The sequence below is a fragment of the Mixophyes fleayi genome, chromosome 1 (genome assembly GCF_038048845.1).
Source record: "Mixophyes fleayi isolate aMixFle1 chromosome 1, aMixFle1.hap1, whole genome shotgun sequence".
NCBI lineage: Eukaryota > Metazoa > Chordata > Amphibia > Anura > Limnodynastidae > Mixophyes > Mixophyes fleayi.
This window is the reverse complement of record NC_134402.1, coordinates 374,364,977-374,382,990: the sequence shown is the minus strand read 5'-3', so window position 1 is coordinate 374,382,990 and position 18,014 is coordinate 374,364,977. Positions and strand designations below refer to the sequence as shown.

The window sequence follows — 18,014 nt, the reverse complement described above, 5'->3', positions numbered from 1 at the left end:
CACATGAGCAGTTTTGATGTTTATTTGGTTAAAATGAATAATGATTGTTTTGTTTTCTTGGGTGTGTGAATGTGTGTGACCAAGTGCTGTGGTCATTTCATATCCGTGCCTACAGTGCCCCTATTTATGTATTATAATAATAAAGTGATATGATCCCTAATGACAAATGAGGCTGAATAGGATGAATGCACTTAAAGGGCGACAGGGTTTGTAGTAAGCTGAACACTTACCTGAAAGGGTTAACATGGGTTGGCCCGACCAATGTGTAATCCAGTGGGAGGGACCTTGATTGATATAGGAGGCTGCACTTCCTGTTCTGCCTCATTCTACAGCACGAGATCCCACCCACCCACTCCTTTGGTATGGTATGTCCGGTTATGTTGCGGTAGGAAGGCACTGCGTTCAGCGGCTGATTTGTGGGCGCACTGGTAGTTGTCGTAGGTCACTGCCCCCCGTTGAGGCACCAGTAACTCCCTTTTTGGCCCTTCGGTGAGGAGGGTCCCTGTCCTACTCGGTGAGGGAGGGCAGTGTGAGTTTTAAAAGGGGCAGTCACTCTGACGCCAACTCAGCGCAAAAGTTATGTTGGGATTTGTTCTCCGTGGTGGTGGACGTACGGCGGTTTGCGCCAGTCCACTCGTGATAGTGTTTGTCAGCTTGAGAGTTGTTTCGCAGTGCCCTTTCTCCGCCACCATAGGTCTAGTTAAAATTAAAATCATAATAAAAGTTCTGGCAATTTTTAATAACTTATACAAGTTTCCGTGTGTTTATTTGCATGCAAAGGTTTAGAATTATAAGGTTAATGTAAGGTTTACGAAACATACACGGTGAGCCCTTTAATAAATTTGCATAGGGCACCTGGGCGTTCCAGTCCAACAAACATTGGAAAGCCACATACACAAATGAATAATCACGGTCAATGACGATTTTGATCTCACAAATATTTTCTATTGAACTTAACATCATAAATATTTGTATACTTCTTTTTTTTGCAAAAAGTGTTCCCATCCATTTACCCAAAATAAAGATACCAAGAATAGACCGAAATGCCTATCAGCATTGTCTGCAGGAACTTCACTGCAAATAAACAGGAAAGAACAAGAAAAGGTCTGGAAACCACATAAAAAAACAAAAACACCAAACAAAAACAAAGAGAGCAAAACACCAGTTTTCTAAAAAAAAAATAATAAACACTTCAAAGTGACTGTACCTTAGCAGTCTTATGTTGCAACAGTCTTGGATACATGGATTTCTGTAATTTGTGTATATCTTTGAATTGGTATGATCTTGGGTTAGGAAGAACTATATAGATTATGGGCCTCCTTCATCTTTGAACGCAAGTCCTGTTGCGTGCTGCGTCTTGCGTGAAATTGCTCTGCACATGCTTAGACACAGATTTTACACCAGCGAATGCAAATGGATCCAATTCATGTCCAAACGCAAATGACACTTCCGCCTATGACTTGAAGGGCGGAACGCACATATGCGATATACAGTAAGGGCCTGCCTAGGTCATGTGCATGCACATTCGTCCGATTCAAGCTCTGTTCATCTCTTAGGTTTGTGGTTTTTAGCAGTATCAGCTAAAGTGCAGGTGTAAGTGCCAAATGATAGTGATGATTACACATATGCATTCCGGAACATGTGGGGTGCAAGCCGTTTTTTTTAAAAAAAAGTTAATTATTATTTTCTTCTTTTTTACTACAGTGAGGTCTGTGCTGATGGTCATTATCATCAGCACAGATCTTGCACCAGCAGAAGCCACCCGCAACAGATAGGTCTCTAGGAGACGTATCTGCTTCCATCTCAGCATAGCACACAAAGAGTGTGAAGACGCCTTTACATTGCTAGGCTTGCCCACTACCTCCTCCGCTTCTCTAAGTGTAGAGAGGTATGAGAGGGAGATCTGTCTCAGTCTGAGAATAGACTGAGACGGATTCTTGACTACAACGTTTTTTTGCGTTTACGATTTAGACTTGCGTCCTACTCTACAATGTGTTTTTCTCATGGTGATCATAAGGATCAATGATCCCCATGGCCACCTCCATGCTGTGCCAACGCAGTCACCCCCTAAATAGAAAGTATGAACAAATCCTGCAAGCTAGTACCTCATACTTGGATGATTTGTAGACCATTGAATTTATTGGTCTTTTTTCTTCCTTATGTAATAGGTAGCATACAGTTCACTTTTAATGTTTGATATTACAGGGTGCTGTCATTCTGAGGTACAGTTCTACCATATATTTTTTGTGTAATTTTAAGGCTAGATTTACTAAGGAATCAAAAATGGACATTATGTAACTTGTGTAATCATCCCATTTTAAACTTAATTTCTGGTCACATGAAAACAAACATCAAGTATAACGTATTTATAGTGTTCGGCATAACCCAGCTTTACTCACTAAGATAAAGAATTGGAGTTCACGATCAGTAAAATATAATTTAACTCTCAACATATTTCTGTTACAGTAAAGCTGATTTCTTGCACCTTTTGTCCATGAAATTCCTGTTTTTAAAGTGTTGTCCCCCTCTTTATTTCACCATCAGAACAATTCTCTTGATCTGTATGCTGTTATCAGTATCTCTGTAATTATTCTATGGGGGCAGTACAGTTAGATGCGAGTTGTCTTGCTATATTTTTTCCACACGGTTAGCAGTGAGAGTAATTCATTTACAAACCTTGGGGTAACGATTTAGCTTGAACTTAGGGGTGCAAGTAAAATGAGCGTATAAACTTGATCTGCATTGCCAAGCTATATGTGTGTAATTTGTTAATTAGTATATGTCTAGTCCTTGCATTATTATGTTTTTATTTGTTTTTTAATTTTTTATAATGTATTATGTAATGTGTAATGGATCATTGCTGTCTGTGTATTGTATTTTACTGTAAATTTCATGTACAGTATGGCCGACCTTTTGTAGCACCGTATAAATAATAATAATAATAATAGTTGTATACTTCTTTTTTTTGCATAAAGTGTTCCCATCCATTTACCCAAAATAAAGATGCGCACATTCCACGCATAAAAATAAAGTGTGAGGCAATTGGCATCTAATTGGATCACTCCCAGAATGCTGTGTACAGATTTATGTGTATGGAATATAGAACTGTATTTCCATCATTCTCATTTGTCTTGTCATGTTGGATTATTTAGTTGAATATGTTATTTAGCATGCATCAGGCTCAAACTTGGGTTCAGCAAAAGCAGGGGGGTGTCATTTGGTGGTCTTCAAGGACAAGTGGGCTGTGGTAGCTGGTTTGTTAAATACAGGGAAAGTAACATTATTTATTTTTATATCTCATAATCCTTGCCCACATACATCAATATTGTGTATTATTGTATATAGAGACTAAAGATTGTATGGCTGCGTACCTTTTAGAGTGGACCCTTATACTGTATCTGTGGTCAAAAAGGAAGTTTAGAAGTGGTGGTGTTGAAAATGTAAGTGAATGGAATGTGAAAGTTTTCCAATGAAGGCAGTAGGAGAAGTGGCGGTATGGCATACCACCGTATACTAGCCCTTTTCCACCACTGATCTGTATAAAAGCAGACCTGTCACCTGCTCCTATGATGTTGTAGTGTAGCAAAAAAAACCAACATTAGAGGTATTGGTCACGGGTCCTCTTTAAGCGGTTGGTCAGAAGAAGGGTTTTCATTTGTGAATAAAATGTTTTATCCCCTATCACACCGATACGCAATATTCTCCTCACTGCCTGTTGTGGTTCCCTGGTCTGACCATAATAAGTGAGGAATGATGCCACAGCAGCCTTCACAGCCATTTCTTAAATCTGTTTGTTGCATCTCTTCAAAACGCTGCTGGTTAAGTGGGTTAAGATCCTGGTTTTCTTATGATAAGTATTTCATAAGCTGTTATTAGAACTTTTTTTTTTTTTTTTGAAAAAAAGGAGTAATCAACTTTAAAAATTTACGTCATATTTTATACACGATACAACTAGTTATTTTAGCTGCTACAAGTGAATTGAAAATTAGAAAATGTGTATATAATTTATTTCTGTTATCTTCTATAACCCATTCTCCTGTTTTTTAGTGGTCTCCTGGACTTCCGGGAGAGCTGGCTACTCTCCCACATTTTGAGCCACCATGATGCAATTCTTCGGGAATCTCATTATTTTTGCCCACCCCATGATAAAATGATCATCCATTATGTCACAGGGGCGGTGCCAGAATGATGTGATTCACCAAACCCTGCCCCCCTCATGCCCTTCCCCCCCACCGAGACTCCCGGAGGTCACCTCCTCAGGCAAGCTTATAAAAATCCTCAACCACCCTTTTAATTTAACTAGGAAGAACTACCATATTACCACCCATTACACAATTCACACAAGACAACAACCCTTTGACTCCCTGACAAACATTGCTGTGTGACTGGATCATACACATAACTTTTTACCTTTGCAATCTGGCTGGACCAATATGCCATATGTAGATTAAACCTCTTGTATCCAATTCCCATTATCCCATATATTGTAAGCCTGCGAGCAGGGCCTTCTAACCTTTCTGGCTGTATTAACCAGCATTGTTTTACTACTGTGCTTGTCCCCAATAATGAAGCGCTACGGAATTTGCTGGTGCTATATAAATAAATGATGAAGATGATGATAATTAGCTGTGTTATAATGTAAGTTTAGGGCTAGGGAAATTTCCCTTTAAATACTTATACAGTAAGCTGCTGTACCTTTGTATATGTCTAACAGTGAGCATATTTATGCTAGCTCAGTAGTCAAGTGATCACTGAGCAGAAGTTAGGGATGGAATATGATTTACATGTGGCTAGTCTTTTCTAGCAGAGAAAAGGTTAATGGGTTACATACTTGCTGTCATGGGGTAATTGATTTAGCTTTCAAGCAAATGGCTTAAAAGGTGAATCATACAAGTGGCGTCATATGTATTAAACCAGTTCTGTAGTCTTGCTAAGATCAACACATTCCCGGTGAAAATCTATGAAATTCTTACATTTCTTCAATTATATTACAAGACAGACAGATTGAATGAAGATAAATATTTCTAGAGGATCTTTTGCATAGGCTGATGCAGCCGACTTCTGCCCAATTTAAATAGGAAACCAGTTGGATTCCTTATCGTGATGGGTTTCCATTGCTGGATTGTGTTGCTGTGGAATTTTAATTCCCACAATTGTTTTCCTGCATTTGGTTCTATGTAATGCTCAGGTTCCAGCACATGCCACAAGTAAACAAACATGGCAGTGTTACACGGATACAGTTCACTCTCTTTGTCTCTCTTCACCTGGTAACGTTTAAGTTTATTTCCATGCTTATTAATTTTCCTTCAGAATGTTAGTATGATTATGCCAAGAACAGGAAAGCAGCAATGAAAAACAACAGCATTGGCATTGATCCTGTACAATTACTGGTAAAATGCAACAACAAAAAATCCCCTGTGTTGCCTGGGCATGAAAATAGAACAAAATCGGACTAGTTCATGAACTGTATTCATTAAGTCCATTTTTAATCAGTAAGTTGCCAAATGCATTATACAGTTCATGAGTAGTTTAAAATACAATTCAACTATTTCAATATTATTCATATTATCTATTTATATTCGTTTTTTTAAGCTGAGATCACAAGGGAGAGAATTTTTTACAGTAGGGTACATAACAATGGACATCCACCTGTGATGGTTACCCTGTGCTGCATTGGCTGGAGGGTGACAGTGGATTGCAGAAAAGTGATCAATAGATTGCCAGGTGAACCTCACTGTCAGAACTAAATGTAGGGTATACATAAAATACCAGGGGGTAAATGTATCAAAGTCCGTTTTTTTCCATCTCGCGGGAGATCGGCGTCTTTGCAGTTAAAATTTAAAGGGGCGATGGCTTGTAAAGGCAAGTTTGCCTTTACAAGCCATCACCCCTTTAAATTTTAGCTGCTAAGACGCCGATCTCCCGCGAGATGAAAAAACCGGACTTTAATACATTTACCCCCAGATGTGTATATATACAAATGTTTGTGCAGTTTGATGTAAGGAGTTGTAGTCCCATGTTAATTGCGGATTTATTTTATTGGATAGGATTATTTAAATGAGCTGGCATTGTGGAGGCACATTTAGGGAGCATTCCCCCATTGTTCGGGCAGGCGCCCAGCCTTTTCCTCCCCACAGAAGGACTTGAATTCTTTGCTGGTAAAAAGGTGCCAGAAACCTAACCTCATAGCTGTACCCCACAGCACACAGTTTGTACGTTCAAGTTGTACTTTCATGATACCAGTTCTATCAATGTAATAAAAGCATTCAAACACAAATATTACGCATTTAATAACCAAATTCCCTATGTACCCTCACTTTGGTGAGTACAAATGAAATGTTTAAATTAATAAATGGAGTGATTCAAAGAGGAAAGAGTTACTTTTTCTACCATGTACAATTTTCCAAAGTGTCGGCAAATGTTTTTGTAGATTCGTTATAAATGGATGTTTCCAAAGAAGGAGAAGTGGGCGTGTACCTTGGAATACGTTTAGTGGACAGTTAGACACATGTGTGCATAGAGTACGAGCGATTTCATAAACTTGTAGAACAATAAGAAGAGGTCTTCACCTATGGCAGCCGCCTTTCCCGTAGAGCTAGTTGCGCTCACAAGTACTCGGATGCCCCCAGGCCTTAAACTCTAGCATAGTGCAAGTTTATGAATTACCGCAGCACGGAACAAGAGGGGGAGGCAGGAGATAGCGAAGGTCAGAAATAGGCCGAGGTCTAAGGGCTGAAGCAAATAAGCGAGGTCAGGTTCAAGCAAGAGGTCAGGGCTGGCAGCAAGTAGCGTATCTAAATATCAAAACACAGGTCAGGGAAATCAGCATACAATCAAAGTCCAATAAACAAGCCAAGGTTCATGAACAGAAATCCAATCCAAGTTTCAGCAGAACGGGCAGAAGCAGGTCAGCTATCTGGAACAGAAACACTATAACCGACAGGGAGGCTAAGCCTTCCCTGCCTTAAATAACTTAAATACCCATAGTAACCAATCAGAGCAGGAGGAAAAGGCTGCATAATAATAAGCGTCATTAATGACACAGCTCATAAATTTGCTCACAGGCTATTGCCCACCTAATGCGCATGCGCACGATTGCCCCACATGCTGGGACGCAGCACTATAAAAAAAAAAGAGCGTTACGACCATTGCCCTGGCAACGGCCGGAACAAAGGGGAAGCGACGTCCCGGTTGTCATAGTGACGGCCGGGATGCGGCCAAAGAGAACGCACAGGCTCCTGACGTGCTCTTTTTTTAGTTTGTAAATGCCCATTATTGATGTGGTATAAATTCTACAACAAACCACAAAAATCGTTTTCAATAAGTAGTGACTCGTGTACAAGTTACTAAGTCTTTACACATTCTTCCCTGGTCATGTTGTGAAGACTCAAAATATATGTAAATACTGGATGGGCTTTATTTGGCCATGTGACTTTTCAGGACACACTAAAGAAAAATTAAAACATTCTGAACCAGGCTACCCAGTATATTATCTCCAGCACCCTTAGCCCAGCCCTGGTTGGAACAGTCACCTCTTAGTGATAGCCATATACTCATTTTATTTCTTTTTTTCTAATGATCTTATTTTCTATCTCTTGTAGGTGCATTTTGGTATAAGCCAGTTACACAGATACAAGTAAGTTCCCTTTTTATATCGTATTATTTTGTTGGACACATCATCTACACCCTGTGGAAGAAGCTATTTTGTGGGCTGAACCAACACTCATGAGGATACAGCCTGCTGAATATTCACTAGTGACATCTCTCAGGAATGGGACCAGTACCATGTTAATCCATAGACTCAGTATCGCTTCTGCCCACAAAAATGGCGACCTCCACTGTGTGTAGATGAAGGGTTCACTTTAATAGCTATAAAATAAAATAAAATAAGAAAAGTAATAGGATTTGAACAGCATTGCATTTTTGTATTCGTTGTTATATTTAGTAAGTATATGCTATATAAATGAGTAGTGGCCAACCACCCACAATTTTTCATAAATACATATTGTACCTAACAAATTGTACTATACAGCTTTTACAGTTTTCTGTTATTATGAATAAATTAGTACTTATTTAAAATATTTTATTTTGTATTCTGCTGTTGTAAGTTTCACAATAAAGTGTCACCAAAAATGGCATCTATGTATAATTCTAATAAGCAGGGTAACACAGGATTATTACGGTAAGCAGCCAGCGTTTCATTTGGTCCAGCCAGCTTGAAATGGTAAAAAGTGCTTAGTGGCTTGAAGGTTAGGAAGCTAGGAGAAAGTCGTGTTGTACGAGATCGGGATTTGCCCAAAATGCAGCCCGAAAATGCCCTGTAAACAGAAATGGAAGCTAGTAATGAGTGTGGATGAGAGCATTAAGGAAGAATTCAACCTAATACTCAAAATGTGGTTTTGTGTGAAGTTGAATACATTTTGCTATAATACAGAATTCTGCTTACCTGGGGTCCCATGTTCACCCTTTCATTGATAAATCAGCCCCAAGTATCTAAAATCTATAATGTTCTTTACAAGAGTCTCTATACATTTTCAAATAAATGCATTTTTTTCAAAATTCCTAGTAAGAGTACAGTAAATACCAGCTAAAATCAGTTATAAGGCGATTGAACCTGAATGGCTTGCAAAACATTTAAATGCAAATCCCACAAAGAGGGAAAACATGGCTGTGTATGTGTATGTCTGGTAACCAAATGAATGCATGCTTTATGTTTAAGCCAATTTTATTTTCTTATCAAGTTAAACGTTTTACTTGAAAACTTAACACCTTTTAAAACGGTGTTTATTTAAAATAAATGACTACATATCCTACACGTGTAGCCTATTCCTCAGAAACATATATTTTTGCTAATTAGGAGATGCACATAAGGGAAAATATACCTTATTAATATAAATATGTAAGGAACATTTTAATGCCATATTAAATACCCAGCCACACCATAAACGACATTATAGGTTTCTTTGCATGTTAAAAAAATATTTATTTTGTCTGGTATGTTAGACATTACTGGGTAAAATAAATATTCTTAACTTCATGACTTTATCTTGTAAAGTTATTTATGGTGTGCCTAAGCCTTTCATATGCCATTACGTAGTGCTTCTCAGAGGTCCCCATTTGTTTACATTGCCCCAAAATGCTTCTTTGAAGATATCTTTCCATTTAATAGTTGTTTTTACATTTTGAATTAATTACCATGTGTCACAATTTCCAGCATGTACATTTGTTATGAACCAGTGCTTGCAATTGACCCTGTCGGCTTGCTGCCATTGATATACTAAATAGGAGTTACCCTAATAACATGATAGATTACTCATTATTAATCTTAAGTATACATACTATGTCTTTATCCCTTGAACTTGATTTTAGCTATATTTACATAATTTATGTTCTGCATGCGCCTTTGAATTTAGTAACACATCCAGCCCATCCAAGTATTTGGGGGTAAGTTTGTACATAGACATATTTGTCATATATACATATTCTTGTGGGTTCTCCTTTTGACTAAAACAATCTAAGTACAACATTTATATTTAATATGAATTAGTATGTTTAGAGTAGAATTTTATATGATTTATAATAATGTGTGAAGTATCTGTGAATGGGTTGATGTGTATATTTAAAACTACATGTGTTTTTTGTATTTTTTTATATAGTAGATGCTGAAATCCTACTTTTACAAAGACGTGTCTTAAAAATACTTGTATTTTAAATGACGTTACACTGACAGATGCCCATAATATATAACGTGGGAATGTTTTTCTGTCACACATATTTACAAAATACACTTTTTTATATGTGACTAATAGATGGTGTAGAGGGAAGTAGATAATGGCTTTATGTCATACTTGCCAACTTTTCATAGTTGGCGTCCGGGAGCCTTCTGGGGGGAGGTGGGCATAATGACGCAAACGCTTGATTTTTACAGCGGAGAATCACGGCATTTTAGCCCTAATTCTGTCCACTTCCTAGTAGAGTGGATGCGAGAGATTGCTATACACTCCTGGGAGTCCGTGAGACCTACCCGAAAAATGCGGGAGTCTCCCGAACATTCCGGGAGAGTTGGCAAGTATGCTTTATGTTTGTATATTTATTAGTTATACCGTTCACTTCTGAGGTCCTCTACTATATGTTTTGGGGAGACCATTCCTCTTTTGTACCGAGATCCCCTATATTTCTTCATGCACCTCTTTTGTTTTTTACGATTAGAGTAATAATTTGTGCAAAAAACATACCTCCAAACATTTAGAAATAATGGGGTAAAATTTGGAGCAAACAGAGTCCAATCCTGACCCACCCAAGCACACCCGCATTTAAGTAAATTCCTGCCTGTTTTTCAATGGATCACACTTCTTTCTGGGTCTAAGAATTGGGACAACATGCCTCTCAACATTGGTCTACCACAAATCAGGACAAGCCATGCCTGCCATAGTCACACCACACAAGGGCTTAGATCTTTAGGATCGCTATTCTGCCCTACACCCCCATCCACTTCCTTGTAAACACCTTGAATAGCCGCGAACACCAATGGTGATCAGGGATATACCTCTCAACAAGGGTGCCGACTGTCTGTATATCAAGACAGTCCCCTCTAGTTGTTACGGATGACAGGTATGGGACAGTCCCGCTAGAACTGAGTCTATTGCAGTTATGTAAGAAAGTGGGTGGACTAAGGAATCTGTGAACAAAAAAATCAGTGATTAAATGGTGTAGGAGATAACATCACTGAATTTTCAGGCATAGTGTACACTAAAAAAAAAAATACAGATTTGTTCATGTCTATGAATAACAAATGAAGGGTTTACATTAAGTATACCTGTGATTCACTCCAGGGACTGATAATAAAATCATGTGTGCACTTCAACAGTTTTAACTGGTAAAATAAAAATTTGCTGTGCCATCACTTATTCTATTATTACTGCTTTAGGATTTGGCACATCGCACTCATTATACCGCTTAATGTTTTATATATCTATTTTCACAGCTGCACTCAGTCAGGTTTACCATAATGTGACTGATGATGGTCAAGGAGAGAGAGAGGATAAAGGGAATAGGAAAGCCTATGTGTAGATATTCATATTAATAATAATATTTCCCTAATATACGCATGAAAGAGGTATCTTAAAGAGAAATAGATCAATACTACACCTTTTCCATTGAAGCACAATGGCTGTAGTATATGACGTGTTATGACAGTCTGTGTTCCATCTGTGTGCATCAGCAACACGTAAACGCCCACAATCACACACTCGCCCTGCAACATTCTACAGTTGGACGTTTGCTCGTTTTATTATATTTTTGTTGGAAGAGATTGGAGAGAGTAAACGAAAGGTGTGCAGCTGCTTTTTAAGTAAGCCCTAGAGATTTCTGAACTGTATTTCTTAATTTTTAGGAATAAGACTATCTTGGTATTTATCCTTAACATCTGTTTGAACTTTAGAGGGAAAAAGACATCTGCACTGTAAATTCAGCTTCATTTTTAGAGGTCAAGAAAACAACCACTGCGATATTACCATTATTATTTCAAATACTTTTGTTAACTTATTTTCACCATAAAGGTACCATATTAATGGAAAGCCTAGTTAAACAAAACTGCTTCATTTTTACAATTTATTTTTATTTGGTGGTGTGTCTGTTTCATATAAAATCTTATATTTTGCAAGCTTACTTTTTTTTTTTTGCAATGATCGTTAATTTATCAAATTTCCTTTTTATAGCAGATCAAACTTATTTCCCGTACCCCATTGTGTGGTGATTTCGTTTTTGAGTTGAATATTATTTGTTTAGCAGAATATACCTCCAGATACGGAATTTGAAAACGGTTTATATGGTGGTACGTTTCTGAGGTTGTCCCAATTCTGTCTTCTTGGCATGACAGACCATTGTACCTCCCGCTAATTTGCCAGCACAGTGCATTTAAGCATTTAATGAGCAGTGATGAAGATTTTCCATGTCACTTTAGCACCATAAGTTGGCTGTCTAGCCAGTTTATTATTGTATAAATTAGCCCTAGGTCATAACCATCGTAAATTTGATTGGCTGATAAGCGCATCGCATTGTGTGTGCAGATGATGGTTGACCTCATTGCATGGGGCTCATTGTGATCTGATCACTTGACCTCCCCATTAGAAGAACCAAATTGGCTCCAGATCTTGTCTTCCAAGATCAAGTTTAATGACTGGATCTGCCTGTGTGTGGGCAGCATAGAAGAGCTATTTTTATGTTTCTTGCTTTCTTAACAAAGCAAATAAGACTGTAGGATGTGAAATGTGGTCGCATTTTAATATTCATGATCTCCTTTATTATTAATTGGTTTAGAGGAATTGAATTGCAGGTCGTGAAAATACGCTTTTCACAGCTACTGTATAATGTTTCTGAACTACCTTAGCAGGTTTCTTTTCTAGTGCGGACATGAGGGGAATTTTAGACACTAGACATTGCAATAGTGGTTAATTTTCCTATATGTATAACTGAGCACTAGAGGTGATAATTGCTGGTAACCATTTTAAAACATTTTTAGATGTCATGACTGTTTCTATATTGTTCAGAGGACGCATAAATAATTTGATATGGCCAAATAAATGAACATACAGAAAATCTCACAGCACTGGATATTTCCAAATCGGGACATGACCGAAATTGGCCATACCCCAGTGTTGGGTGTCTAGCAATTTCAAAGTACTTGGTGTCCCTACTCACCTTTTCTCCCTTGAAAACACCTTTGAATTGCCACTCGCACCAGAGACATCAATGCCTGGTGCCCACAGCACCCGTTCAACATACCTCCCACCTTTCTGCAAGTTGTGACAAATGTGCCAACCAGGGGGTGGCGGAACATCCCATAAAATCGGTATTGTCCCACCAAAATTGGGACAGTTGGGAGGTATAATATAGTGAGGAGCTTCACTTGTTTATTGACTGACTGTTGGGAAACTTCCGAATTTCTATGAGTCCTCTCAGGCGCCAAGGAGAGAGACCGCCCCCATGGATCCCGCTTCTATTCTTTGTGAAGTGGGCGGGGCCTTGATGCTGTGATTAGTGTCATCAGCCTCTCATCATCGTGATGCAGTGGGCAGGGCCTGATGATGTGAATTGTGTTGTGCAGCAACTGCCCTCACTGCGCAATAACACGAATTGCATCATATCGGAGGGCAAGGTAGTGATGACGGGATTGGTACTTTGTTTTTTTTGGACCTGTCGGACAATTTGTGATTAATTCTCGAACACTATTTAGATATAAAATGTAAGCTATATTAAAATAAGGCCACATTGAAACAAGTTTGAGCCACTTTCAACATGTTTGAGTTTCAATGACTGTATTGTATAGTAATTTTAATGGTTTTCCATGTCAACAACAAACTCCAACTCAACAGTAATGTTTGCTGTCGCTATCCCATAAATAGATTAGATTTATTTATTTAATTTTTTAAGATAAAGCAATGCTTGGTAATTGTCACGTTCCCTTGGCCTGTTTCTTCAGGCTGCTATTAACAATTTATAGTTCTGCAAATTTGAACTTCAAACTGCGACAGTTGAACACAAATCAAACCAGACCAATAATTTATAATGGCACCGCACGTAAACAAGTTAGAGGCCCTCGAGCTAACTTTGATCTAATTTTGACCAGGTTCAAATAATTCGACCATCTCTAGTTATAATTTAAGCCTAGTCCTGTATTTAAATGTCGTTATTTACCTCTGTACATCTCATATTAAAAAAATAGTCAGGACAAGGTAATTCCAGGAACGTTCTTTACTCGCAGTATATTACGCACAATAGCGCCCACTTTAAAGGGACGATCGCATAAAATAAAAATAACGCGACTGCTCACTGGTAATAGAAACTGCTGTGCACAGTGCTGATACCGCTCAGGCTGACAAACGTCTGCACTTTATTCAGCTCCAGGCATATTAAACAGGATAACACATAAACATGTCTGCAGCTGAATGCAGGACAGATGTTTTATTTTCTGTCACCTGTGCCTTTTTGTGAGCTCAGGAATTGTGGACACTTTACCCTCCAGCTTATAACATCCTCTGCTTATATTTCCTTTCTCACTGAGGTAATCCTTCATGCTGTCTAGCTGTCAACATTCAATAGGGCTGTGGTCGTCCTAGGCCCCCTTTACTCTGTGTGATACTGAGTTTAACTAATAGACCGGAACCCATCACCACTTGGAAATACTGGTACCTAGATTGTGCTAGTAAAACACTATTATGATATTTCCTAAATGTATAAATATTTGGCACTTCCTTGGAGTGTTATTTATAGAGTGCTGTTTAAAAATAATAGAAAAGAAAATATTTTTCTTAAAATGATAACAAATGAACCAGTAACGTGTAAGCAGATAATATACCTTCTCAACAAAGAATCTCTATTTTTTTCCCATATTGTTGAATTTCTTGCAGCACTTATTAATATTGCAACTCATTTGATGACTGTGTTACAAAAGTATATTGCCCCTTTAATGTGCATAGCAGTTCACAGTTAATAATGCAGCAAGTTCCCTTTATGTGGATGCTATGGGAATAAACCCATTTTATTTGCTCTTTTTATAGGCATGACAAAAACTGATATAAGCTGTATGTCTTTAGCACATTGGCTCGTGTTCCCTGATGTTTTTTTTCTTTCTTGTGGTTAACATCAGATGACAGTATATCCAGTAAAAGTGAGCTAGTTACACAGCGGAATTAACCATTCTGTGGGATAATCCCTAGTGATTTCATAGACTGAATATAGGTTAACCCCACAGAATGGCAGGCTATGGGCACACTTTAACACTAGTTCTGTGAAGAGAGATGCACAATGCAGCCTTACTGTTTTGTTTTTTTTTGTTTTTTTAGAGTGTGCTGTCAAATAAGATTTGTCATGGTATGATCGTTATCCTTGCATATGGATGAAAAAGCTTTGCAAGCTACTTTGTCTTGTGAAGCTAGCCTCTTAAAAATGACTTTTTTGAACTGTTGAACCTTAATAAGAAGGGAACACTCTGAATAAACGTTAGTAGGGATAAGGTGATCCTTTGCTTGGAACTTACTCTCTCAGTAACATAAATCAAATGTGTCATGTGCTGGAAAGGCAATGAATAAAATAACAGTGCCTGGGATATTATTCCCCCTTTGTTCTTTCCCTGACCCAAAACCTTTGTGAGCAATTATAATTATCATTTTCAGGAAATGTCACTTGACGTGAAAACCAGAAGCAAATACGTCTGCAAGCAAATCTAGCTTGTCTGCCTGAATTCTCACGCTTCCATCATGTGAGAAGCTTTGTATATAATAGCTACGTTTTATTACTTTTTTGATGAACGAACTCTTCAGTGCAATATTTTACACTACATTTATCACACATTGTACATTCAACCACTTTATTCCATTTAATCGCTTCTTTCGGATATCTGAGGAATGAGCAGGTTTTATGGTTGTCTCGGAATTGTTTTTTTTTTCTAAATTGTTTTATTAAAAATACTTGTAAAAAATAGTTGAGCAGAATTTTTTTTTTCTTAACAATAATTTTTATCGACTTTTTTTCACAGGGTAGGTATGGAGGTATAGATGATAGCGAAAGGGAGGGGGTACATCAGAGACGGAAGGGGGTTACACAGGAAGGAAGACACAATCAAAAAAATTAGAACAAACATATTTGACACACATTGTATGGTTTAAGGTTGGGGAGGTTCATTTAGATGAAACTTTGGGGGGGATCTAAGATGGAAATGGACTAGACATTGGTCGAACCTTCCCCTTGTGTGACATACTCATGCCATTTAAACCATTTAACAAAAGCGAAAGATGCAGAGGAGTAAGACTTGTCTATTGTCTCCATATCAAACTTGTAGAGATGACCTTAGCCAGAGTGCGTGGGTAGGGATTTTTCTGATTCTGAACTAAAGCAGCTCTAGCCACTATTAACATATGTCCTAAGATATATTTATTCTGTTTTAAGAGTTAAAGGATATATATGTAGACTTATCTGGAGCATTGGGAATCCCAATTACTGTAGAAATGAAATGAAAATCTTCTCTCCAAAGTGGTTGAATAATTAAGCAGTTTCAAAAAACATATATAGTATCTCCTATTTGGGTACAGTGTCGCCACATGTTATGCAGCTTAGCGGGAGTACGATGCAATCTATTAAACAATTCAACTTGCATTTCAGTGTGATTAAGGCATTTGGATAAATGATAAGATGTAAGGTATATCGTCTCCCACTGTTGCGATGAGAAGGTCTTATGGATGTCCTTTTCCCATTGCTTCTGTGAAGGAGACTTGGTTGACAGGTCTGATAGTTGTAGGTACTGATGCCAGAACATTATTCATCCTCTGCTATCTCCTTTTGTGAGTCTATTTAGTATCGGAGCTGGGGGCAAATGTAAGGAGTGCTGAGTTTCAGATATTTCCGTTATCCAATGCTTAATTTGCAAATATTTGTATGTATCTCTAGATGGTTAAAGGAGAGAAGAGTCCTGAGAAAATATTAATAAGTTAAGATATCCCTAGTTAGCAAGATTTATATCCAGGATTAGTTTCCTAAGGCTTTAAAATATATGTTTTTAGTGGGCAGAACCAGGTATTTATTTACCACTACTGTTCTGTCACATACGTTCAGGGTATCTGATATTACAGAGAGCCTACGTTTAGTTATTGGTCTCAAGTGTTTGGACGTCCAAACGAGGTCTTTTAAAGAGTACTCTGGTTGTGAAGCCTTCTCCAGGTCCACCCATGGTTTAGAGAAAGAGTTGAGTGACCAGTACCTGCATTGTGACAAAGTACAAGCTTCTTGGTATTTTACTAGACTTGGGAGCATTAATACTCCTCTTTGATTAGGTAAAGTCATTCATACGACTATAGACTGAAGGGGGGTGTTTTTGCTTCCAAACATATGTAATCATTATGTCATAGAATTTATCCATGAATCTCTTCGGAATGATGTATGGGATTATGCGAATGGTTTACAATCATTTTGGTAACATCATTGTAAAAGCCACTATATGACCCAACCAGGAGACCTTACAGTTACGCCAATATTTGGCTAAATTATAAAGTTCAGAAATAAACAAAAAGAAGAAAAAAGAACGGGATCTTAAAGTTGATCAGCTTAGGGGGGCTTAAGGGGAGTTGACTCCGCCTAAGCTTATTTAAGATAAGGTATTCTATTATTATATATAAGTAAGGAATAAGAGTCATGCATGGCAAAGGTTTTAAATACTTTATTTTCACTTTTTCACACTTATATTTCGCTACTTTTTAGAATCAAACCTTTTTATCTTTTCTTAATAAAGTATGTTTTACTGCAATTACTTGTTACATGTGCATTTCAAATAAGAGACCCAATACTACACAGTGCACCTTTAAGATCCATTTTTTTCTTCTTTTTGTTTATTTCTGATTATTTGGTTACTGGATGGTAGCACCCCAATAAAAGAATGATTGCAACATATACCTAGAAATGTTGATAACATGATACCGATAAAATATATAAAGAGATGTGTAGTTTGTGTGTCTAACTAGTGCGACAATATCCTCTTCTTTATAAATTAGAAAGTTGTCAGATTATTGGTCTAAGGTTCGTCTCATAAGGTTCGTCTCAAAGATGAGTCTTGCATCCATATGTAAGTATAATTCCTTTGTAGCTTAACCAATATAGTATGTAAAAAAATAATAGGGCTTCTGATTTAGTAGGTAGCAAAGAGCCCATACCAGATTAGATCTACTCCTGTGGCCGCCCCTGGCTCATTTCACATCACTAGTCATCCAGATAGCTTCCTTTAACAGCAATAAGATGGAAAAAGTGAAAGGAAAATTACATATCACCGAGATGTAGGAAACCCCCTGAATGATGGTTTACTTTATGTATTATGTGATGAGAGGTATAAGGAGAACAGACCATAACCTTTGGAAGTAATGCAAGCACACTTTATCTCTGTGGCTACTGTTTGCTGTTTGGTACATGCTGATGGAAGAGATATGGATCTTGATGGTTTTATCACTTCTGTAATCTTTCTAAGTGTGTTG

At 37.8% G+C, this 18,014-nt stretch overlaps 1 protein-coding gene and 1 long non-coding RNA gene across 3 annotated transcripts in view; both read left to right on the top strand.

Annotated features, from left to right (window-relative positions):
• Positions 1-18,014, top strand: part of LOC142097398 (uncharacterized) — a 231,765-nt gene that overhangs the window by 18,178 nt on the left and 195,573 nt on the right. The gene's annotated exons all lie outside the window — the stretch shown is intronic.
• The window catches only part of SNCAIP (synuclein alpha interacting protein), a 216,079-nt gene that overhangs the window by 62,910 nt on the left and 135,155 nt on the right, over positions 1-18,014 (top strand). For both annotated transcript variants that reach the window (XM_075179187.1, XM_075179178.1), the window contains exon 3: positions 7,602-7,636. The gene's annotated coding sequence lies outside the window, so the exon portion shown is untranslated. The remainder of the gene's footprint in view (positions 1-7,601; positions 7,637-18,014) is intronic.